Consider the following 24,904-nt stretch of genomic DNA (forward strand, 5'->3'; position numbering starts at 1 on the left):
GATGTTTTGGAAGAGCAGTCAGCTCTCCTAGGTGAAGTCAGAGCCGGCAGCTTGGTGACCTCTGCCCCGGTCAGCGGGTCAGCAGTCCTGCCTCCCCACCCGGAGCTGCTGGGCCAGTTCCTCAGCTGACCCTTGGCAAGGGCACGTTCCGCATCCCTTGCAGACGAAAGTCTGGAGAACGCCCTGCCCATGGCTTGGTAATCTGCCCTTCTGGTGGCTGCCAGGCTGCACTGCCACAGATGCTGGTTTGGTCTTCCTGACGGAGTGTCAGGTGCCAAGCAGAGCAGTGAGAACCAGGCCCTGCAGTCACACTGGCCAGCTCGCACCCCGACCTGCCGGGCTCTGTGGGCTAAATGAGCTGGGCAAGTCACTGGGATGCTTCTCTCCTTATCTTTTTTTTTTTGGTGAGGAATATTGGCCCTGAGCTAACATCTGTTGCCAATCTTCCTCTTTTATTTTTTCCCTCCCCAAAGCCCCAGGACTTAGTTATACATCCTGGTTGTAAGTTATTCTAGTTCTTCTATGGGGACACTGCCACAGCATGGCTTGATGAGTAGTGTGTAGGTCCATGCCCAGAACCCCACGCCACTGAAGTGGAGCATACGGAATTAACCACTGGTCCACAGGGCCAGCCCCTCCTTATCTTTTTTTTTTTTTTTTTTTGAGGAAGATTAGCCCTGAGCTAACTACTGCCAATCCTCCTCTTTTTTTGCTGAGGAAGACTGGCCTTGAGCTAACATCCATGCCCATCTTCCTCTACTTTATACGTGGGATGCATACCACAGCATGGCTTTTGCCAAGCGGTGCCATGTCCGCACCTGGGATCTGAACCGGCGAAAGCCAGGCCACCAAGAAGCGGAACGTGCCAACTTAACCACTGCGCCACCGGGCTGGGCCCCAGCCCCCATATTTAAATTGAAGATAATGTTAGTATTGCTCTTAAGGGGTGTTGTAAGGATTAAATGAAATGTTTTCTTTTGTTTTTTTTCCTTTGTTGACAGAAAATTTATTCCAGAGATACACATAATATATAAAAAGAGGACTCATCATGGAAATACAAAATTTAGAATAAAGCATTAGTTATAAAAACCATAGGATTCTCATTTGGGAGTCTGATGTAGAGGGTAGAGAGGAAAATAGGCAAGAGATGAGAGGCCCTTGGACCAGGGCTGGAGATGAGTCTCTGGAAAGACAGCATCCCTCCCAGGTGGACCCTTGCTAAAGCTGGACGGGCGGACCTTGTTCTGAAAGCTCCACGTGAGCAGGAACCTCAGTGGGTTCCATTCACCGCTCTGGCCCTCGTACCTAGAACAGTTTCCAGCATGAAGGAGGTGTTCTGTAAATCTTTGTTTGTTTTTTTGGGGGAGGGTCACTGTTCTTATATTTTCCCATCTTTTTAAAAGTTACTTTTGCTTCCAGTTTTATTGAGATATAATTGACATATAACATTGTATTAGTTTAAGCTGCACAACATAATGATTTGATAAATGGATATATTACAAAATGATCACCACAATAAGTTTAATTAACTGCAACCACCTCACATACTTACAAAAATTTTTTTTTTGTGATGAGGTCTTTGAAGACTTTCAAACATACAATCCAGTGTTATTAACTATAGTCACGATGCTGTACGTTACATCCCCATGACTTTATTTTATAACTGAAAGTTTGTACCTTGGGGCCCCTTCACCCATTTCCCCTACCCCCCATTCCTTGCCCCTGGCAACCATCAATCTGTCCTCTGTTTCTATGAATTTGGGTTTTTTTACATTCCACATATAAGTAAGAGCATATTGTAATTGTCTTTCTCTGTCTGACTTATTTCATTCAGCAAAGTGCCCTCAAGTCCTATCCATGTTGTCATAAATGGGAGGATTGCCTTCTTTTTTATGGCTGAATAATAGTTCATTGTATACACATTGCACAACTTCTTTATCCATTCATCTGTCAGTGAACACTTCAGTTGTTTCCATGTCTTGGCTATTGTCAATAGCGCTGCAACGAATGTGGGGTGCAGACATCTCTTCAAAGCAGTGATTTCATCTGGTAGTTTTCTTTTTAATTTTTTGAGGAATCTCCATACTGTTTTCCATGGCTGCTGGACATTTTACAATTTACATTCCCACTGACAGTGCACAGTGTTCTCTTTTCTCCATATCCTCTCCATCGCTTGTCTTTTTTGCTGACAGCCATTCTCACAGGCGTGAGGTGACAGCTCATTGTGGCTTTTATTTGCATTTCCCTGATGATTAGTGATGTTGAACTCCTTTTCAGGCACCTCTTGGTCCTTTGTATGTCTTGTTTGGCAAAATATCTATTCAGTTCCTCTGTACATTTTTAAATTAGTTTTTTTTTTTTGCTATTGTGTTGTATGAGTTCTTTATATATTTTTTATATTAACCCCTTATCAGATATATGATTTGCAAATATTTTCTCCCATTCTGTTGATGGTGATTTTTCCATTGAGTGCATAATTAGTGCTCAATAAGTGTTTTTATTATTAATGTTCAGAACAGAGTATAGCCCCTACACCAAGCAGGTTGTCAATAAATGTTCGATGAGTAAGTGACAAATATATGAATGAATTGGAAGCGAGGAACCACCTTCTAGTTCCATTTCTGCTTCTGACTTTCCTTAACAGCAAGCCCACAGCCCCTCCCAACTCTGCTGGCCTTCCCCAAACTTGCCGACACTTTCCTATCCTAGCATTTTTACTGGTGGCTTTTCCTCCATCTGGAATGCTCTGCTGACTTATTTCTGCTGTCAAAATTCCACCTTCAAGATGCAAATTAAATACCCCCTCCTCCACGAAGCTTTCTATGTTTCTCCATTTGAAAGTGCTTCTTCCTTCTCATATTTCCAATATATTTCTTAGTTCATGATTCCCAAATTTATATTTTCAGTCCTGATCTTTCTTATGAACGCCAAACTAGTGTATCCAAATATCTACTCAGTATCTCCATTTGGATGTCTAATAGGCTTAACGTAATGTATCCACCACGCACCCACTTGGCGAAGTCAGCTCCACTTGCACGCCCTCTCATCTCAGTGGAAGGCAACTCCATTTTTCCAGGTGCTCAGGCCAAAACATTAGTTGTCATCCTTGATGCTTCTCTTTCTCTTACATCCTATGCTTAATCCATCCAGAAATCCTGTTGGATCTCCTTGGCTGTATCCAGAATCAGAGCTCTCATCACCTCTGCTGCTACCACCATGGTCCAAGTCAGGGCCAGCAGGTTCCACCTCTGCCCTTCCCTCAGCCACCGTCCATTTCCACAGGGCAGCCAGAGGAATTCTTTACAAAATATAGGTCAAATCCTATCAATCTTCTGTCCCAAATCCTGCAGCAGCTCCGCATTTCACTTGGAGTAAAAGCCAACATTCTTAAAATGGTCCAGCAGGCTGTACACAACCACATCCTCTCTGACCTCATCTCCCACTCCTCCATCTGCCCTGGACATTCTCGCTTTGTCCCCCCAGATCCATGCCCCAGCTTCTTCCACCCTGCTGTCTTCCCCAGGACACTGGCCACAGTAATCTTCCAACATGCTCTGCTGCCCTTTGGCTTGTGGTTGGAACAGTCGATGGCAGTCACTGGTCCAGGAGTGGGAGACAGGAGCTGAGAGAGGCTGGGGTATTCAGTCCTCTGTTTCCTTCCCTTCTCAGCCTGGTTGTGGCCCATGACTGCGTGCCTTTACCGAAGACCACACCTCCTGTCAGCAGCCCTCGCCCACAGCCCGCTCTCTCCAGGTTCCAGGAACCCTGCTCTCTGCTGGCCCCTCCTGGCCAGGGCGTGCTAAAGACCTCTAGCCATTCCCAACTCTCCAGTGCCTGACCCTGCTGGTTTACCCTAACTCTGTCTGCAGCTTTGTAAATAGCTCTTTTCTTTATTGAACACTCTTTAATTATTTCTTTTTAGGTGCTCCCTCCTTCCTGCCCAGCCTTGATCAGTTCCTCACCCTGACTCACTCTGTTCAAGCAACACTTTCTACTCTGGTCTTCCTCTAGCATGCTAGGCACACTCCTGCCTCAGGGCCTTTGCACTGGCTCTTCCTCTTTTCCTGGCATGCTCTTCTGGATGTCCGTGAGTCCTTCTCTTATGTCCTTGTATCTTTGCTCAGTTGTTACCTTCTCAGTGACCATCTCTCTCTCTGCTCTAATAAAAATTGCAGCTTCTGAACCTTGGCAGTCCAATCTTTTTTTTTTTTTTTAAACAGTACTTATCATCATATAACTCACTCCATTATTTATTTATTTGTGATTTTCACTATCTTTATCCTCTCACTAGACTATGAGATCCTTGAGGGCAAGGATTTCATCTGTTTTCTCACTGATGAATCTCCACTGCCTAGACTAATGCCTGGCATCTGGTAGGTGACCAATGCATGCCTGTTGAATGCTCTAAACAGCTCTCAATACCCTTCGCTTCACTCTCTCTGGGGTACCACAGCTTAGTTTGAGCTGCCTTCATCCAGAGAGGAAGTCTTATCTTAGCTGGTCCCATACATCCACTCCTGCCCCTTTCAGTCTTGTCACTACGTTGAAGCCAGGCTAATCTCACAAAACAGAGAAATCTGTTCGCGACATCCCATTGCCTAAAACCCTACACAATTTCTACTGTTCATGTCCCTTACGTACTCTACCAGCTTCACACATCAGCATTCATCCATTCATCCATTCACTATTTCTCAGTGCCTATTATGTGCCAGGTGCAGTCCTAGGCACTGGGGATCTAGCTATGAGCAAAATAATAAAAACTCTCTGCCCTCATGCACTTACATTCTAGAAGATGCATGCAGCCCCTGTGGCTCCCTGCTCCCTCTGCTCACTGGCCTTTCATTTCTCACACTGCTCATGTTCCCTCCTAGCCCAGGGCCTCTGAGGGCCATGCTGGTCCCTCTCTCTGGAATTCTTTTCCCTCCTGTTCTTGTCTATGTAACTCTCGCTTTATCTCTCAGGTAGTAGCTTATGAGTCACTTCTGTGGGGAAGCCTTCCTTGATTTCCCCGCCTAGATGGAACTCCCCTTTCATACGCCCTGAGAGTACCTACCTTCCTCCCTGACACAGCCCTTCCTGAACAGCCCTTTGTGGGACCGTTCGATTGACCAACGGCTCGTGAGTTCTGTGAGGGCAGAGGCTCTGTTTTCACTCAATAGTGTCACTAGGGCCCGGTACAGAGTAGACGATCATTCAATATTATTTAAAGGAGTGAACTTGTGCCTTCATTCAAGACTTCATTACATTTTGGCCTGGACTGGAATGAGAGCTGAGACTAAGAACCTGCTCAGAAAATAGCATCCAAGGACGCATTAAGTAATTTATTAGTGGTCTTTAAATCAGTCACCAATCTGTCTACCCTTATTTGCATTCAGCCCATATTTTTTCCATCTCATTTGCAAGATCTCGGGGGATGCTTTCTAAAGTTCAGCTCACTGTGTCAACTGCATTCCCTTGCTTCATTGCCTATTCAAAATGGAAAAGAGGTTGGTCTGGTGTGACCAGTTTTTGTGCATACTTGTAGCCTTAACATGCTGGGTCCTCCATCCTTTGATCTGTAATATGCTGCACTCCATCAGAAGATTTCCCGGATTCCTTCTGACCAAGACTTTGGGAGCCAGCGGCTAGGGGTTGCATGTTCACCAGTGAGGGGTTGGCTCCTGGATGCTGCTGGGGGTGAGGGGAGATGCTGTGCCCAGAGCTCCAGCTTCACTCGAACAGCCAAGGGAGGTGTTTGCAGAGAGCCTGGGTGGGGCTCCGTCTCCCAGTGGCAGCATGGGCCAAGGCAGTCAGGAGGGAGCAAGAACAGCAGCCTTGATTCCTGGGATGGTCTCTGTCCTCCTCCCCCGCCCTGACCGCCCCCGCAAGAACCAACTGTGTATCTCAATCCCAGAATGTGAGGAATGTGCCACAGCCTGAGAGGCATGAAGCAATCTGCAGAGAGGCAGGGAGGAGCTCTGCGCCCCAGTCAGAGGCCTGACAGTGCAAGGACTATGGGTCCTGAGGGCTGGGCTGCCCCTCCCATCCTCCCTGGGCCTCCTGCTGCAGCCAGGATATCAAAGGCTGCATTGTGCATTGAGCTGGGCTTTAGGTCACTCATGTATCTGGTAGGAGGTAGAAGGGACGTTCAGGCTGATGTCCCTTGGTCTCTCAGTCCTGGAAGGATAGTGCAAACAGAGGTGTGGTTTCTGCATTCCAGGGAGCAGTCTGTCTGAGGGGCCAGAGGAGTTTTACTGGTTTCTCAAAGAAGCAGCAATTTGGTTTCATTGTTATTCTCTATTTCCCCACCCCCATTTTATTGAGATATAATTGACCTACAGCACTGCATAAATTTAAGGTGTACAACATAATGCTTTGACTTACATATATTGTGAAATAATCACCACGAGTTTAGTTAACATCAATTTATTCAGTTTCTATTTGATTTCTGCTCTTACCTTTATTATTTTCTTCTTCCTTCTTACTTTTTGTTTAATTTACTCTGCTTAGATAACTGATTTGAGACTGTCTTCTCTTCTAATATAAGCATTTAATATTATAAAGCTCCTTTAAGCACTGCTTTTGCTATATCCCCCAAATTTTGATAGGTTGTATTTCGATTTCATTGCATTCAAACTATTTTCTAATTTCTCTTGTGATTTCTCCCTTAGCCCTGAGTTATTTAGGAGTACTTTGCCTAATTTGCACATGTTTTGGGATTTTCCAGATATATCTCTTTTAAATTGATTCCAAATTTAATTCCTTTGTGCTCAGAGAACATACTTTGTATGATTTCATTCCTTTAAAAATTTTCGACATTTGTTTTTTGTCTCAGAATATGTTCTTTCTTGGTGAATGTTCCACATGCACTTGAAAAAGAACTCTATTCTGATGTTTTTTGGTGCCTTGCTATATAAATGTCAATTAGGTCAAGTTGATTAAAAGTGTTGTTCAAGGCTTCTGCATCTTTACTGATTTTGGGAGATTTACATGTTCTATTAATTAATGAGAGAGAAGAGTTGAAATGTCCAAATAAAATAGCAGATTTTTCTAGTTCTTGGTCCTATTCTTATTGCTTCATGAGTTTTAAGCTGTGTTGTTAGGTGCATATACTTTCAAGATTGTCTTTTTAATGAATTAATCCCTTTATTATTAGGAAATGTCCCTATTTATCCCTGGTCATATTCCTGTTCTGAAGTTCATTTTAACTCATAGCAACATAAGCATGCCAGCTTTCCTTTGATTGGTGCCTCATGGCATTTCTTTTTCCATCCTTTTACTTTTAATCTAGTTATGTCTTTATATTTATGTTTATATATTTGGGTTTCCTTATTCAATCTGGCAGTCTCTGAATTTTAAATGGAGAGTTTAGGCCATTTTCATTTAATGTAGTCATTATTTGGTTGGGTTTAAATCTACCATCTTGTTACTATTTTTTGTTGTTTTTCCATTTGCTCTTTGTTCCTTTCTCTTCTTTTCCCACCTTCTTTTGAGTATTTTTTAATGATTGTATTTAATATTACATACACTTTTTTGATTTATATCTTTTTAGTGGTCGCTCTAGGGTTTGTAACATACACATTTAACTTATCAGAGGTTACTTTCCTAATATCACACCACAGTACACATAGTATAGGCCCCTTACCCTTCAGAAGTGAAGGAGAGATAAAGACTCAGACAAACAAACTTGAGCGAATTTGTTGCCAGCAGACCTGCCGTGCAAAAAATATTAAAAGAAGTTCTTTAGAGAGAAGGAAATAATGAAGGTCAGAAACTTGGACCTACATAATGAAAGGAAGAGCACTGACAAAGAAATAAGTGAAGGTAAAATGAAACCTTTTATTTTTCTTATTCTTGATTGATCTAATAGATGTATGTTCAAAATGATAATGGCAACAATGTATTCAATTATGTATGCTTATGTATATATGATATATGCACTTATATAAAGGTGAAATGAATGACAGTAATGATACAAGGCGCACGAAGAAGGAATTATGATTATTTTATTGTTGTAAGGTATGTTACCTGTGAAGTGGTGTAGTGTTATTTGAAAGTGGACTTGGATTACTTCTAGGGAATTCACTAAAAAAAGTAAAAAAATAAGTATAACTGGTATGGTAAGAAAGGAGAGAAAATAAAATCATATAAAATGCTCAATTCAAACCCCAAAAGGCAGAAAGAGTGGAAGACAAAAACAGGAAAAAGAACAAAGGCAGCCAATAGAAAACAAATAGTAATGAATATGGTAGATATTAATCCAACTATATTAATAATCACTTTGACTGTCAGTGGTCTAAACGTACCAGTAAAAGTCAGAGATTGTCAGAGTGGATCAAAAAACACAATGCAACTATATATTATCTACAAGAAACCCACTTTAAATATAAAGACACATGAGATTAAAAGTACATGGATGGAGAAAAATAGACCATGCTAACACGAATCCAAAGAAAGCAGGAGTACCTATATTAATTTCAGACAGAACCGACTTCAACATAAGGAAAATTATCAGGGATAAAGAGGGGCATTGCATACTGATAAAGAGGTCAAGTCTCCAAGAAGACATAACAATTCTTAACATGTATGAGTCCAACAATAGAGAGTCAAACCACATGAGGCAAAAGCTGATAGAACTGCAAGGAGAAATAGATGAATCCACTATCACAGTTGGAGATTTCAACACCCCTCTCTCAGAAATGGATGGATTCAAGGCTAGAAAATCAGTAAGGACCTAGTTGAATTCAACAACACTGTCAAACAACTGGATATAATTGACATCTATAGACTAATTCATCCAACAAGAGCAGAATACACATTCTTCTTCAGTTCACATGGAATATTCACCAAGAAAGACTGCATTCTGGGCCATGAAACACACCTTAACAAATTTAAAAGAACAGAAATGTAATTTCTGCTATCAGACCACCATGGAATTAAACTAGAAATCAATAATAGAAAGAAAATTGGAAAATCCCCAAATATGTGGAGACTAAACAACACACTTCTAAATAACACATGGGTTAAAGAAGAAATCTCAAGAGAAATTAAAAAATATTTTGAACTAAATGAAAATAGAAACATAGCTTATTGTGGGATGTAGTGAAAGGAGTGCCTAGAGGGAAATATGTAGCATTGAAAGCATATATTAGAAAATAAGACAGATCTAAACCCAATAATCTAAATTTCCACCTTAGGAACATAAAAAAGAAGAGTAAATTAAATCCAAGTAAGCAGAAGAAAAGAAATAATAATAATTAGAGGAGAAATCAATGAAACTGAAAATAGGAAATCAATGAAACCAAAAGCTGGTTCTTTGAAAAGACCAATAAAATAGATAAGCTTCCAGCCAACTATGAAAGACTAACTACAAAACTATGAAAAACACAACCTAACTATGAAAAAAAGAGAGAGGACACAAATCACTAATATTAGAAATGATACCAGGGATATCATTACAGACCTCATGGAAATTAAAAGGATCATAAAAGAATACTATGGACAATTCTATACCCACAAAATTGATAAACTAGATGAAATGGGCCAACTCCTTGAAATACACAATCTGCCAAAACTCACAGAAGAAGAAATAGATGATCTGAGTAGGTATCTATTAAAGAAATTGAATCAATGATTGATAACCTTCCCAACAGAAAACACCAGACTCAGATGGGTACACTGGTGAATTCTACCAAACTTTTAAGGAAGGAATTATGTCAATTCCCTACAATCTCTTTCAGAGGACATAAGCGGAGGGAATACTCCCTAATTCATTCTATGAGGCCAGAATTATCCTAATACCAAAACCAGACAAAGACATCACAAGAAAAGAAAACTACAGACAAATATCTCTCATGAACTTAGATGCAAAAACCCTCAACAAAATATTAGCAAATCAGATCCAAAAATGTAAAAAGAATTATACAACCAAGTGGAATTTATCCCAGATATTCCAGGTTGATTCAACTTTTGAAATCTATTAACGTACTCTATCACATAACACACTAAAAAAGTGTGTAATGAATATGACCATATAAATAGAGGCAGAAAAAGCATTTAACAAAAATCTAGCACTCACCCATGATAAAAACTCTCAGTAACTAGTAATAGAGAACTTTCTCAACTTGATAAAGAACATCTACAAAAAACCTACAGCTAACATTATACTTAATGGTGAGAAACTTGAAGCTTTCCCACTAAGATCAGGTACAAGGCAAGGATGTCCCCTCTCACCACTCCTTTTCAACATTGTACTGGAAGTCTTTGATAATGTAATAAAGTAAGAGAAAGAAATAAAAAGTATACAGATTGGGAAGACTTAAAACTGTCATTGTTCACAGATTATATAATTGTCTATGTAGAAAATCCAAAAGAATTGACAAAAAAACTCCTGGAACTAAAAAGCAATTATACTAAGGTTATGTGATGCAAGGTTAATATCAATAGTCAATTGCTTTTCTATATACCAACAATGAATAAGTGGAATGTGAAATTAAAAACACAGTACCATTTACATTAGCACTCCTAAAAGCAAAATACTTAGGTATAAATGTAACAAAATACGTACAATATCTGTATGAGGAAAACTATAAAACTCTGATAAATGAAATCAAAGAACTAAATAAATGGAGAGATATTCCACGTTCATGGGTGGAAAGACTCAATATTGTCAAGATGTCTGTGTTTCCTAACTTGCTCTATAGATTCAATCAATGCAACCCCAATCAAAATCCCAGCAAGTTATTTTATGGATATTGACAAATTGATTCTAAAGTTTATATGGAGAGGAAAATGACCCAGAATAGCCAACACAATATTGAAGGAGAAGAACAAAGTTGGAGGATTGATGCCACCCAACTTCAAGATTTACTATAGAGCTACAGTAATTGAGACAGTGTGGTATTGGTGAAAGGATAGACAAATAGATCAACAGAACAGAATAGAGAGCCCAGGAAAGAGATTCCCCATAAATACAGTCAACTAATCTTTGACAAAGAAGTAAAAGCAATACAGTGGAACAAAGATATTCTTTAAATAAATGGTGCTAGAACAACTGGACATCCACATGCAAAAAAGGGACTCTAGACACAGACCTTACACCCTTCACAATAATTAACTTGAAATCGGTCATAGACCCAAAAGTAAAATGCAAAACTATAAAACTCCTACAAGATAACATAGAAGAAAACCTAGATGACCACGGGTATGGTGATGGCTTTTTAGATATAACACTAAAGACGTGATCTATGGAAGAAATAATTGATAAGCTGGATTTCATTAAAATTAAAAACATCTGCCTCTGTGAAAGACAATGTCAACAGAATGAGAAGACAAGCCACAGACTGGGAGAAAGATTTGCAAAAGGCACATCTGACAAAGGACTGTTATTCAAAATATACAAAGAATTCTTAAAACTCAACAACAAGCAAAGAAACAACCCAATTAAAAATTAAGCCAAAGACCTTGACACCTCACTAAAGAAGAAATGCAGATGGCAAATGAGCACGTGAAAAGATGCTCCACAACATATGTCATCAGGGAAATGCAAATTAAAACAACAATGAGATACCACTATATACCTATTAAAATGGCTAAAATCCAGAACACTGACACCACTAAATGCTGGCAAGGAGCAACGGGAACACTTGTTCATTGCTGGTGGGAATGCAAATGGTACAGTCACTTTGGAAGACAGTTTGGCAGTTTCTTACAAAACTAAACATACTCTTACCATATAATCTAGCAATTGAGCTCCCTGGTATTTACCAAAAGGAGTTGAAAACTTATGTCCACATGAAAACCTACAAACAGATGTCTAGAGCAGCTTTACTCATAATTGTCAAACTTGGAAGCAATCAAGATATCCTTCAGTAGGTGAATAGATAAATAAACTGTGGCACATCCAGACAATGGAATATGATTCAGTGCTAAAAAGAAATGAGTGATCAAGCCATGAAAAGACATGGAGGAAACTTAAATGCATATTACTAAGTGAAAGAAGTCAATCTGAAAAGGCAATATACTGTACGATTCCAAGTATATGACACTCTGGAAAAGGCAAAACTATAGAGACAGGAAGATTAGTGGTGGTGGTGGGAGGAGGAGTTGGTGATGAATGGGCAGAGGACAGAGGATTTTTAGGGCAGTTAAATACTCTGTATGATATTATAATAACGGATATATGTCATTATACATTTGTACAAATCCCTAGAATGTACAACACCAAGAATGAACGCTGAGATAAACTATGGACTTTGGGTGGTTATGATGTTTCAATGTAGATTCATCCTTGGTAAAAAATGTACCACTCTGGTGAGTGATGTTGATAATGGGGGAGGCTACGCTTGAGTAGGGGCAGTGAGTATATGGGAAATCTCTGCACCTTCCTCGCTTTGTTGTAAGTCTAAAACTGCTCTACAAAAAAATTAAGTCTTTAAAACAAATGACTAGCCTCAGGAACATGGGAGACAACAGCAAAAGGTCTAACACTGTGCAACTGGAGTCCCCGCGTGAGAGGAAAGACAGAATAGCGCAGAGATTTTCTCAAAGGTACAACAAATTCAAGAAGCTCAGTAAGATAAGTTAGAAAAAACTGCATCTAGTCACACCACAGTGGAAGTGTTGAAAACCAAAGGGAAAGAGAAAATATTGAAAGAGCTAGAGAAAAAGACACATTACATACAGTGGAATATGGCAGACTCTCCTTTGACCAAACTTCCATCAAGCTCCTCTGAGTTCTCTCTCTGACTAGGCCTGGATCTTGGGCTCTGTCCCTGGTCCACTTAGTCTGGTTTGAGGAAGAATCCTGCTGAGTCAGAGTAGCAAAAATCTCCCACTGGGTGTCTGATGGCCCTCGGTATCTGATCAAATTCCTCAACCTCTACCCTCAATATCTCATCGCCCTGGTTTGCCTTCAGCAAGAATCCTGTAGAGCAGGCCTAGGAAGAAGCCCCCTATCCCTGATGTTTCCTCTTAGTAATTCTTCATTTACTGACCCCTACCCTGCTCCACGGCTGTAAATCTCCACTCGTCCCTGTTGTATTCAAAGTTGAGCCTGACCGCTCTTGCCTACTGCAAAACCCCATGGCACTAGTCCCTTCTTGAATATCAGTTCTTCCTTATCATCTTTAACAAGTGTCATGAATAATTTTTCTTTAAAAATATCAATTCCAGGGGCTGGCCCAGTGGCGCAGCGGTTAAGTTTGCAAGTTCTGCGTCTCAGCGGCCCAGGGTTCGCCGGTGCAGATCCTGGGTGCAGACATGGCACCGCTTGGCAAAAGCCATGCTGTGATAGATGTCCCACATACAAAGTAGAGGAAGATGGGCATGGATGTTAGCTCAGGGCCAGCCGTCCTCAGCAACAAAAAAAGAGGAGGATTGGCAGTAGTTAGCTCAGGGTTAATCTTCCTCAAAAAACAACAAAAAAAACCCCAATTCCAAAGACCTCTGACTTCTCATCACATATCATGGAAGGAGACTGTAAAACTCTCTAATTAAAAGAGAGAGATTATCAGAACTGATTTTTAAAAAGTGAGACCCATTTGCACGCTATTCACCAGATATATACTTTAATATAAAGACCAGTTAAAAGCAAATGGGTTGAAAAAGATACCATGTAAACTGCAAGCACAGGCAGGCTGGAGTGGCTGGAGTGGTACCCCAAAGACCTACAATCCTTAACGTGTGTGCCGAATAATAGAATTCTTAAAATATGCAAAGAAGCAACTGAGAGAATTAAGGGGAGAATAAAAATTCTACAGTTATAGTTGGGGATCTTAACACCCTCTCTCAGCAATTAAAAGAACAAAAAAGTCACACATAATTGAGAGAACAGAAAAAATTAGTAAAAATAAAGGTGATCTGAAAAAGAATCATCTTGATATAATTGATATTTATGGAACACTATATCCTATAGCTTAGACATTTTTTCTCACATACGTGGTACATTTACCAAGACAGACCAAATTTATGGAAGAATATGACCCAAGCTCAAACTCATACCTCATCTGCAGATGGTCTAGACAGCACAACCAAATACACCTTTGTAAGGACATTAGCTGAATATGACATTTACTTGCTTACAAATCTTCCATTACTTTCCATTGCCTAGAAGGTTAATGTCAATCTCTTCAGGTTGACATACCCACCCCTCTGAGTCATGACTCATAAGAGTCCATTCCACATAATTTTTATTTTGGCTGTAGTTGATATGGACTCTATTATCTGCCAAAGATGCATCATTGCACATTTGACTGCCAAGTCTTCACTCATTTGTTCCCACTACCTTTTATGCCCTCCCTGATGTCGTCACTCAGGATCATCTGCATCCTCCGAGGTTCATCTCAGTTACTTTTCCCTCATGGTGTCTGCTCTGATCACTGAGGCTGGAGGTCCCCTCTCTCTTTACAGAGCTCCAGTGAACTGAGTTTCTGTCACCTGTCACACACTGATTCTTGATGAAATGATCTGGCCTTGAGGAGAAGGGACATTTGGACCATGGTCAGTTACAGTCAAAAGCAGATTGGGCAAGCATGGAGCAGGCAGGCAAAGAGAGAGCCACCTCCCAGCTCAGCCTTCTGCAGGACTTGACATTAAAGAATTAATCTGGCTGCTTCTTGCAAAAAATTGCAAGTAAATTGCTGAAGAGGATGTGAATGACTGGCTTTTGAAATATCTCAAATTGCCTGTAAATAAACCTAAAGCAAATGTTAACTGTTCCTCTGAAATGCCACGTGAAGAATTAAGCTTCTTTTCCTCCAGGGAGATCCTTCTTTATTAGATAACCAGTCAAAACTGGCAGACAGTTATTGATCTCCCATTAAATGCAAGGAACTGAGATAGATGTGCAGTTGATGCTTTTTAAAAATAAGAAACTAGTCTCGAGCAAGAGCAAGGTAGCAGTTCAAAGTATAAAAGTGACAGATACTCTATGCCATAGCTTTGGGAAGGAGATGGAGGAATTGTCTGCTCACAGCAGGTTCAGGCTGCAGGGTTTTCCAGAAGGTAAAGAAGGACATTGCAGCACAGCATCAGTACCACTGTGGTGGGAAATGGTTCACCTACCTTCTCCAGGGAGAGCAACTCATGATAGGGAAGTTATGGTTACAAAGCAAAACCAAGCAAAGCAAGGAGATGCCATTTGATTTGGTGCACATTTTAAATCTGTCTTAAATCTTCTAGAAAATACCAGCTCCATGCAGACTTATAGAGGAAGCAACCTTGTGCAGGGGTGGAAGATCGAGATAGCTCATGGTTGGAAGGAATAAGGGTGTGACTTTTCCACTTGTAGTCCTGGTTATTTTTTTTTTAAATGATCAAAACTGTGTATCTGGGGGCCGGCCCAGTGGCATAGTGGTTAAGTTTGTGCACTCTGGTTCGTTGGCCTGGGTTTGCGGCTTTGCGTCCTGGGCATGGACCTACACATCACTCATCAAGCCATGCTGGGTTGTGTCCCACATACAAAATAGAAGAAGATTGGCACACATATTAGCTCAGAGCCAATCTTCCTCACCCAAACAAAACAAAACAAAAAACTGTGTATTTGGGGATGACTTGAGTAACAGTGCTGGAGGGGACCAGAATATGTTGGCAGCGAGTCCTCTTAAGTTAGACTTTGCTGTCTTACAGATTTATTTCAAATAAACAGAGAGATTTATATTCTTTAATTTTAACTCTTGTACACAGGAAACTATTCTAAGATTTAATTCCTTTTAGAAAAATTTCTTTGAAGATGTATTTTATTTATTTTTTTATTGTGGTAACATTGGTTTATAACATTATATAAATTTCAGATGTACATCATTTTATTTTGATTTCTGTGTAGATTACATCATGTTCACCACTCAAAGACTAATTACCACCCATCACCACACACATGTGCCTAGTCACCCCTTTCGCCCTCCTCCCTCCCCCTTCCCCTCTGGCAACCACCAATCCAGTCTCTGTCTCTATGTGTTTGTTTATGGTTGTTTTATCTTCTATTTATGAGTGAGATCATATGGCATTTGACTTTCTCCCTCTGACTTATTTCACTTAGCATAATATCCTCAAGGTCCATCCATATTGTCACAAATGGCCAGATTTCATCCTTTTTATGGCTGAGTAGCATCCCATTGTGTATGTATACCACATCTTTATCCATTCATCCCTTGATGGGCATCTAGGTTGCTTCCAAGTCTTGGCTTTTGTGAATAATGCTGCAATGAACATAGGGGTATATATATCTTTACGCATTTGTGTTTTCATGTTCTTTGGATAAAAACCCAGCAGTGGAACACCTGGATCATTTGGTATTTCTATTCTTAATTTTTAAGCACTCTCCATACTGTTTTCCATCATGGCTGCACCAGTTTACATTCCCACCAGCAGTGTATGAGAGTTCCTTTTTCTCCACACCCTCTCCAACACTTGTTATTTCTTGTCTTGTCAATTATAGCCATTCTCACAGGCGTGTGGTGAAATCTTATTGTAGTTTTGATTTGCATTTCCCTAATAATTAGTGATCCTAGTGATGTTTTGTTTTCCACACTAAACATCTCCTCCAATGGAGTTTATGGACCCTCACTATTCAAAGTGTAGTCCATAGACCAGAAACCTCAGCATCCCCCGGGGGTTTGCTAGAAATGTAGCATTTCAGGCTTCACCTCAGACCTACTGAAAACACAACCTGCATTTAACGAGATTTCACAAAATTCATTTGCACGTTAAAGTGTGCAAGGAGCACAGTTATAATACTCATCCAAGGGCCCAATCTGGACAAAAAATAGCCAGAACAGAAAGAAAGAGGTGTTTGCCTCATAGCAAGCCCAGAAGGAGGCAAATATCAACACAGATAAATGATGTTTATAAGTGTGCTTAAAGGACTGGAAATTATTAGACCTTTAGAATTTCATAGTTTTCAGTCTACTTTTTTACAAGAAAACACTTAGTGGGCACAGGATGAGAAAGAAGGTAGGTGTGGGGTGTTGAAGTAAATCCTGGTTCTTACGTGGGCTCTGTGAGGTCCATTTTATGGGAATTTGAGCCCAAGGCAGGGGAACTTTGAGGAAGACACCAGGAAACTGCACTCAACTTTGTAAGCTTAGAGCATCTCATCGTGGATGTTTTAGAAAGGGGTGACTTTGGTTTGGACATCTCATTATGCATTTAAAGAGACCCATAATATGCTAATAAACATAACGGTAATTTTAAAACAACTTATATCTCCAAACTGATGATTAGGAAAGCACATGCACTTTGAAAATTTCCTAGCTGTCCCCACCCGCCACTTTCTCATGTTCTTCCGACCCCAGTTAAATGGGGTCAGGTTGGGATTGAGGTCTGGCAGGATGACAGGTCCTGGTGCTTGTGACAGCTCTAGAACCCCCGCGGCTCCCTTCCCCAGGTGAGTAACCACACCCGTCTCCTGGGAGAGGCCCCACTGTTAGGCACTCAGGGGAGGTTGTATTGCTGGTAGCCTGCCACATGCCCCTCTTGCCGTGAAGGGTCCCTGTAGGGGGAAGCATACACACAGAGGGAGACAGATCACCAGCTTGGTGAATGGCGATTGCTCACTGATCTAGGTCTGTGTGCTGAAAGCTTAATGTGTGAAGACATCGTTGGCCAGGAGACCAAAGAGAGATCTTTCATTCTTTTCTGCCTTGAGTCAGAAGGGCTGGCCTGAGGAGCAGACCCATCCATCTGATCAATCAGTAGCACATGGCCAGGCTGCTCCACCCACCCTGTCACAGCACGGTGGAGCTTAGGGGTACTGTCAGTCTCCCTAGGGTGACATTTGAGTTCAGCTTTGCACGATGCAAGATATTTCAATAGACGTACAAGGAGAAAGGAGGTCACAGGGAGGAAAGTGAGGGGATGTTGAGGAAGGACTCATGTCGGTCAGGAGGCAGGTTACCAGGAGGGCACTGGTGTGGCCACGCCTCAGTGGGGTCATGATGTGGAAGATGGCAATGCCGGTGCCAGGGGCCTGACCTCCACCTGGCAGAGAATGGGGAACCACTGGGTGTCTCTGAGCAAGGGAGAGAAATGATGTGACTGGAACCTCCCTCTGGGAAGCTAAGCCTGGCTGTGGGTGAGGCGCCCGCGGGCAGGGGAGAGCGTGGAGGCAGGAGACCAGTGAGAAGCCGAGCCTGGCACGGAGGAAGGGGTGGGGGAATGGAGAGGAGAGGGCACTGCTGAGGAGCCAGCGACAGGAATTTAAAGACTCCCAGAGCTTTCCAAATACGGATACCTGTGTTCTGCCCCCAGAGGGTCTATCTCATTGGTGTGGTGGGGCCTGGGCAGGGATGGCTATGGAAGCTCCCAGGTGGGGCCAGTGTGCAGCCAAGGCGAGGACCACTGCTCTGAACAGCCCCTCGTTTTACTGCCGGGGGAAGTGAGGACCCAGGAGGGAAGGGGCTGGGCTCAGGGCCTTGGGTCTGGAACCCCAGAATCCTGACGGTAAATCCAATGAGTGCTGTAACCGAGGTGCTGGAGAAAGGGGGAGAGAATAAGAGAACAGAATCCAGGGCTGGTGGGGCAGACCCTTGGAGGGTGCCTCCATCTACAGAGTGGAGGAAGGAGGAAGGTAGCAGAGGAGACAGAGGAGCTGGCTGAGAGGAAGGAACCAGCCACCGGGGAGGTGAGGGATGCTAACACTGTTGCAGGCCTGGGAGATCAAAGCAGAGCAGACTGGGGAAAGGTCTTTGGGACTGGCCATTGGGAGGTCACTGGGGGGCAGCATAACTTAATGGTTTACAGAGTTCCAGAGCCAGACTGCCCGAAAGGCATTTGGGGGCCACGTGAGAACATCATGTGTCTCCATTAGCTCACCAGCTGTGTGACTTCGGACATGTTAATTTGTCTCTCTATGCCTCAGTTTTCTCATCTGTCAAATGCGTATAATATTAGCACCTGACTAGTAGGATGGTCTTGAGTTTAAATGGGCTAATAAACGTAAAACACTTAGGACGGTGCCTGGCACAGTGTGTGTGTGTATGATCAATATCACGCTAGCTTTCATTGTTGTGGTTATTATTGATGGTGACCTTTGACAATTTTCATTGGGTGGTGGGAGAGGTGTCAGATTTTATAACTGCCTTACAGGCATCTGCATCTCAGCCAGCAGTTCCTTGGCATAATCTCCATGTTGGCTGTTGCTAGAGCGTTTAGAAACATGCTTGCAGTTTTGTTTGCAGAAGTGAGGCTGACCTAACCATGTCTAGTTTCACTGGGGCCTTTTTGTGATGGAATGGATTGTCTACACTGGCACTTCAGCATCTTATACCCTCTCCCTGAATTTCAATAACTCAGTTCCACTAAATTAATCTGATCAGCACATTTTAGCTGGCTCAGTTGCAGGGGAAACACCGTTACCCTGAAGAACAGTGTCTCCTGTATTGCAGTGGTGGCATGAGAGCTTCTCCTTATTCCCACAGGGTCCTCTGTCGGCCCACACCTGGTCACCTGTGGGACCCAGTGCATCAGAGAGTGCACATTCGGTAAGGGAGGGGAAAGTGAGGCAGGAGCCAGGGAGAGGTGGGAGAAGGAGAGGAGAGGGGAGATGGCTCATTGAACAGCCCCCAAAGCACTCTCTACTTTACAGACATCCCCAAAACACAGCAGTCAGAGAACCCCTCCGGCAACCTGGCCACAAGCAGCAGCCAGCATGTGCAGCCCCAGGAATCACCTCTGAGTGCTATGTGGGCATCTGGCCACTGGGTGTCACTCTTCGTCCGTGTTCATTCTGTATCAGGGTTTTGGGGAAGGTCCTGCATTTGCTGGTCTCCACCCTCTTCCCACAGGGTCCCTCCCTGTGCTTGTGTATCTCCACTGGAAGGCTTTCCTGACCACACAGCAGTGTACTGAGAGTGAAGTCGCCCCACACAGGAAAGCAGCCTGTTCGTCACGGAAGCAACGAGAGCCCAGCATCAGGAACCAATTCTACAGCACCAGCGGCAGCTTGAAACCGAGCTCTTAAGGCACAGAAATAGTTCATTAATTTTATCATTCATCATTGTTATTTCCTTCTTTCTACATTCTTTTTTGTTAATTTAGGTTCTTATATTTTTATTTAATTCTTTTTTTCGATAAAATCGAACAATTTAGATGAAATGGAAATTAAACCCAGAAAGGATTGGGAGAAAAACCTGGGCAGATACAACATTTGAAGAAATAGAAATTATGTTTTAAAAAATCTGTGATTTTTACTTATGCTCTTCAGAACTTGGTGTGCTTTTTCAATCTGAAGATTCACGTCCTCAATTCTGGAATATTCTCATTTTCCCTGTGAAAACTGACTCTCCTTCTGGAAGTTCTAGGAGATTATGTTGGGCATCTCATTCTACCTTCCGTCTTGCTTGGTTAATTCTTTCTCAGTTTCCACCTTGTTTCTCCATGCTACATTCTGGGTGATTTCTGCAGATCTGCGTTCAGGTTCACTAATTTTTCCTCTGCTCAATCTTTCATTTAACCTACCCAGTGAGTCCTTAACTGTGGACACTTTGTGTTTTGTTTCTATGAGTTGTAATTGGTTATTTATCAAATTTGTCTGTTTCCTTTTCCATAATGCTCTATTTTTTCATTATGGTTCCTAATTTTTAAAATCCTTTAAATTACTTAAACTTGCTTATTCTGGTTCTCTTTCATTTCCAGTTCTTTCATTTCCCACTCTTGCAATGCTAATTCACTGGCTGGTTGCATCTGCTGGTTTTCCATCTCTGCAGTTAATTTCCCTTTGTGATTTGTATCTCTTTAACTATGAACTACGCTGAACTACTTTTCAGCATTAAAAAAAAAAAGGGCTTCTCATGAACCCTACTCTGAAAATATCGCAGTAGAATAGTTTTTGCAATTGTTCCTCTTGTCTTCCTTGAGAATTAACATCCCGGGGCAAGTGGCTGTCACTTACTCCCCTGCTGGGATTCCTGCAGAGTGAGGGGTAAATTCGGATCCTGCACCTTCTCAAGGCACAGGCCTGAGTGGCTGATTTTCCACAAAAGGCCTCAGACAGAGGCATAGCTTCTTCAGGGTGTCCTTGGAAGGTGGAAGGAAGTTTTCTAATTCTTTGTGGATAGAATAGTGACACTTCCAGACTTCAAGCTTTATGCAGGGAGCAAATTTCCAGCTTCCCGGCTTCACACAGGCCCAAGGTTACCTCTAGTAAGCCCAAGGTTACCTCTAGTAAGAGGGGTGGGCATTAGAAGGCCAGCCCAGCTCCAAGGGCTGATGTTCTGGCTCAGAACCCCAGGGTCCCCAGGACCTCCGCTCCCCCTTACCCACAGGGCTTTGATTTCTGTGCTTGTTTCACCAGGAATTTCCCTTCTTTCTTTCTTTTCTTTTTTTTTTATTTTTTTCTGCTTTATCTCTCCAAACCCCCCTGTACACAGTTGTATATCTTAGTTGCATGTCCTTCTAGTTGTGGGGTGTGGGACGCCGTCTCAATGTGGCCTGACGAGCGGTGCCAGGTCCATGCCCAGGATCCGAACCCTGGGCCACCGCAGCAGAGCGCGCGAACTTAACCACTCGGCCACGGAGCCGGTCCCCACTTCTTTCTTTAAAGCTAAATATGTATTAAAACATTTATCTTTGTCACCTTTTATTCTACTTTGACCTTTAGCGATTCAGTTTATCTTCTGGTTTTCTTATCAGAGGTTTTTAAACAGAGTCATCTCAGCTGTGGGGGAGTCGGATAAGCGACAGGGCAACTGACACCTTCCCCACCCTAAACCCCGCCCTGTACCCTGGTTTACACAGAGAAGCCCTTCTTGCGTCCTGCCCTACAACAGCCTAGCTGTGTGCCTCTGGCAAGTACTTCATCTTTCTGTGCCTCAGTTTCTCCATCTGTAAAAAGAGAACAATAATAGTACTGCCTCACAGGACTGTTGTGAGGATTAAATGAGATAATACACACAAAGCACCCAGGTCGGTGCCTTGTTCAAAAGAAGCACTCAGTAAGTGATCTTTGTTAATTATTGGGCTCCAAGTTATATTTAAAAAAAAAAATAGTTCTGAGCTGAAAAAAACCCTAAGTCTTTCTAGATCTAGATGGGGCTTTAAAAATTATTCGATACATTCTAGACTGGGTACGTTCTAAAAGAACTTCTGGTTTGAAAATTCTTTACTTCTATGTCAACTCCACGGTAGGAAAGTTCATTTTAGCCAAGCTTGGCTTATGCCTCACAGGGTGGGCATAAAGATCTCTATTGTGGATGACCGTTTTCTTCCAGCCCCCTGACATTCCTTCAACCCGACTTCCCAACTCTTAGCAATTCGACTCTTTTATGATTCACAATGAGCTTGTTGTAACAGTTGTACAAGCTTTCTTCCAACTAGAGTCAGCCTCCCTTCATGGTTTCTCAACGTTGTGTCACCTGTGCCTAGATTTTTTTGCTGAAATCGCCTGCCACTAAAGAAATTTTATTTAATGGTCGCTCTCTAACCTTTACATTTATGGTCACCTCTTCTATATTTCCCGTCAAAGTGGGGACCGTGTAGTCTCAAGGAAAGGATAGGGTTAAGAGAAGGGGTTTGCTTTGTTTCATGAGAGAAGGTGCTATTGGGAGGGTCATTTTCATTACCACTTCGACCTACTCAGTAATTGTTCAGCCAGTTCTGCCCTGATGAGCTGGTGACAGCTCTTGTCACTTGGGAGCATGACTACATTATGAAGCAATAAGATGATGAGTCAGGATTCAGCCGTGAGCAATGAGGGGTGATGGTCTCCCACCACATCCCAGTGTGAAGTGGAGAAAGTAGCAGGTGAAGGCCTTGCACTGACTCCCTCCCACCTCTTGCACTCCCTCCCCCCCACCCCATGCACTGCCCCCCCTACATCCTTGGGCCTTAATTTGGGTGCAGGAGCTCTACCATTTTCAGGCACAAGGTGCAATGCTCCTAAGTCCCGGGGAAGTGGTAGGAAATCAGCATGTACCAGCTTCTCTGCAGGTTGCTCATACTGCTCTAACATCTGCCTAACAGCTGCCTATATGTTCCTAGTATCTTCTGAAGGCCCAAGCTTTTCAAGATCCATAGAGTCTTTTTAATTGCGAATAGGGGTGTTCCAATCCTATCCAAGAATTTGGAGCTATGGTCACAATTGAGTTGATGACTTGGATAATAGTTGATTGGTACAATTGGTATAAAAAAATCCAGGGTTCCATAGAGCACGTTGTTTTATGGCCAGTGGAAGTAGGAAGAATAGCAAGCCAGGTGCGCCCAACCTCTTCACTCTACTGAGGTTTGAGGATATAAGGTGGTTGAGAGGAGAACACGGGTCCGTCATCAGGAGAAGGCTGCAACTATTTTAGTTCAGCCAGGGAGGGTGGGGACCACCTCAGCTCACCATGGAGTTTCCCAGCTCACAGCACAGATGCAGCAGCAAGTTTGACATTCTAATAATTGAGAGAGGGTGGTAAGAGCCAGTCCTTGGATGTTATAAATACCATGCCAAAGACAGGAAACCAGGGAAAGTGTGGGCTCTTTCTTCCCAGTCCTTTTAAGGGCCAAAGCCTGACACCTTCTTCAGAAGGCCAATAGCTGCCTCATTGCCAAAATGAATCAGGGCCTTGTTAGTCAAAGGCAATGTTATGTCTCCATCACTGTGAGTTAGCAAATATATATATGGTGTGAGACAAGGATCCAACTCTATTCTTTTGCATGTGGCCACATAACTGTCCCAGCAACATGTTGAAAGACTATTCTTTCCTTCATTGATTTGGCACCTTTGTGGAAAATCAATTGCCCATAGGTACATGGGTTTATTTCCGGACTCTCAACTCTGTTACAGTGATTTATCCCTATGGCAGTACCACACTGTCTTGATTACCATTGCTTTATAGTAACTTTCGAAATTGAGAAGTGGGAGTTCCCCAATTTTGTCTTTCGTTTTCAAGACAAGACTGTTTTGGCTATTCTGGGTCCATAAATCTCCATATCAAGTTTAGTATCAGCCTGTCAATTTCTAAAAACGAAGCTGCTGGGATTTTAATACGGATTGCATTGACTCTGTAATTTATGGAGTACTGCCACGTTAACAAGTCTTCCAAATCCATGAACATAAGACGTTTTTCCATCTTTTTAGATTTTTACTTTCTTTCATCAATGTTTTGTAGTTTTCAGAGCATAAAATTTGCACTTCTTTTGTTAAATATATTTCCAAAATATCTTATTATTTTTGATGCTACGGTAAATCGAATTGTTTTCTTACTTTCATTTTGGGGTTGTTCATTGCTAGTACAAAGAAAACAATTGATTTTTGTATATTTTTATGTTCTGCAAACTTGCTAAACTGTTTATTAGTTCTAATAGTTTAAAACTGGATTCCCTGTGATTTTCCACATAAGAGATTATGCCACCTGAGAGTAGAGATAATGTTACTTTTTCCTTTTCAAATTGAACGTATTTTATTTCATTTTTTGCTCCGGTTGCCTTTAAACCTTCCGACCTCACTCATCACCTGGGGTGAAAAGGCCATCCAGCGCCAGCTCTGTATCCTCAGGTGCTCTCTCTCCCTCTGCTGTCCCCTGTCAGTCTGGGCTGTAGCCGCTGGCCTTGAAGGCGACCGGACTAACAGGCGCAGGTGAGAGCAGGAAGGAGGCGGAGGCAGAGAGGACACGGGTGCCCCGCTCCTCCTGGCCCTCGGACCCGAATCCCGGGCAGAAGCGGGGCTGGCAGCGCCTGCTCGCGCGCAGCCCGGACTATTGCAGCCCCGCGGCCCGGGCGCCCGAAGGGGGTGTGGACCACAGGGAGGCAGGGCGGGGGCCGCGCGGGGCGCCGGGCTCCGCGGGGCAGCGCGTCCCCGCCCGGCCTCCGCCAGCAGCGACCCGCCCCGGGACCCACCTCTCGGCCAGCGTCGGGAGCCAGAGGCCCCTGCCCGGGCCCCTGCGACCGGTTCATGAATCCTGGTCCTCGTCTGGGGTCTCGAATTCCGAGGCGAGCAAAGCGAAAT

The 24,904-nt window shown here is 42.7% G+C and overlaps 1 protein-coding gene across 1 annotated transcript in view; it reads right to left on the reverse strand.

Moving 5' to 3' along the window:
• ABLIM3 (actin binding LIM protein family member 3) overlaps positions 1-24,904 on the reverse strand; it is a 148,310-nt gene extending 123,406 nt beyond the window's left edge. The window contains exon 1 of the mRNA XM_008528301.2: positions 24,796-24,904. The gene's annotated coding sequence lies outside the window, so the exon portion shown is untranslated. The remainder of the gene's footprint in view (positions 1-24,795) is intronic.

This window comes from Equus przewalskii, chromosome 13, assembly GCF_037783145.1.
Source record: "Equus przewalskii isolate Varuska chromosome 13, EquPr2, whole genome shotgun sequence".
In the NCBI taxonomy this organism is placed as follows: Eukaryota; Metazoa; Chordata; class Mammalia; order Perissodactyla; family Equidae; genus Equus; species Equus przewalskii.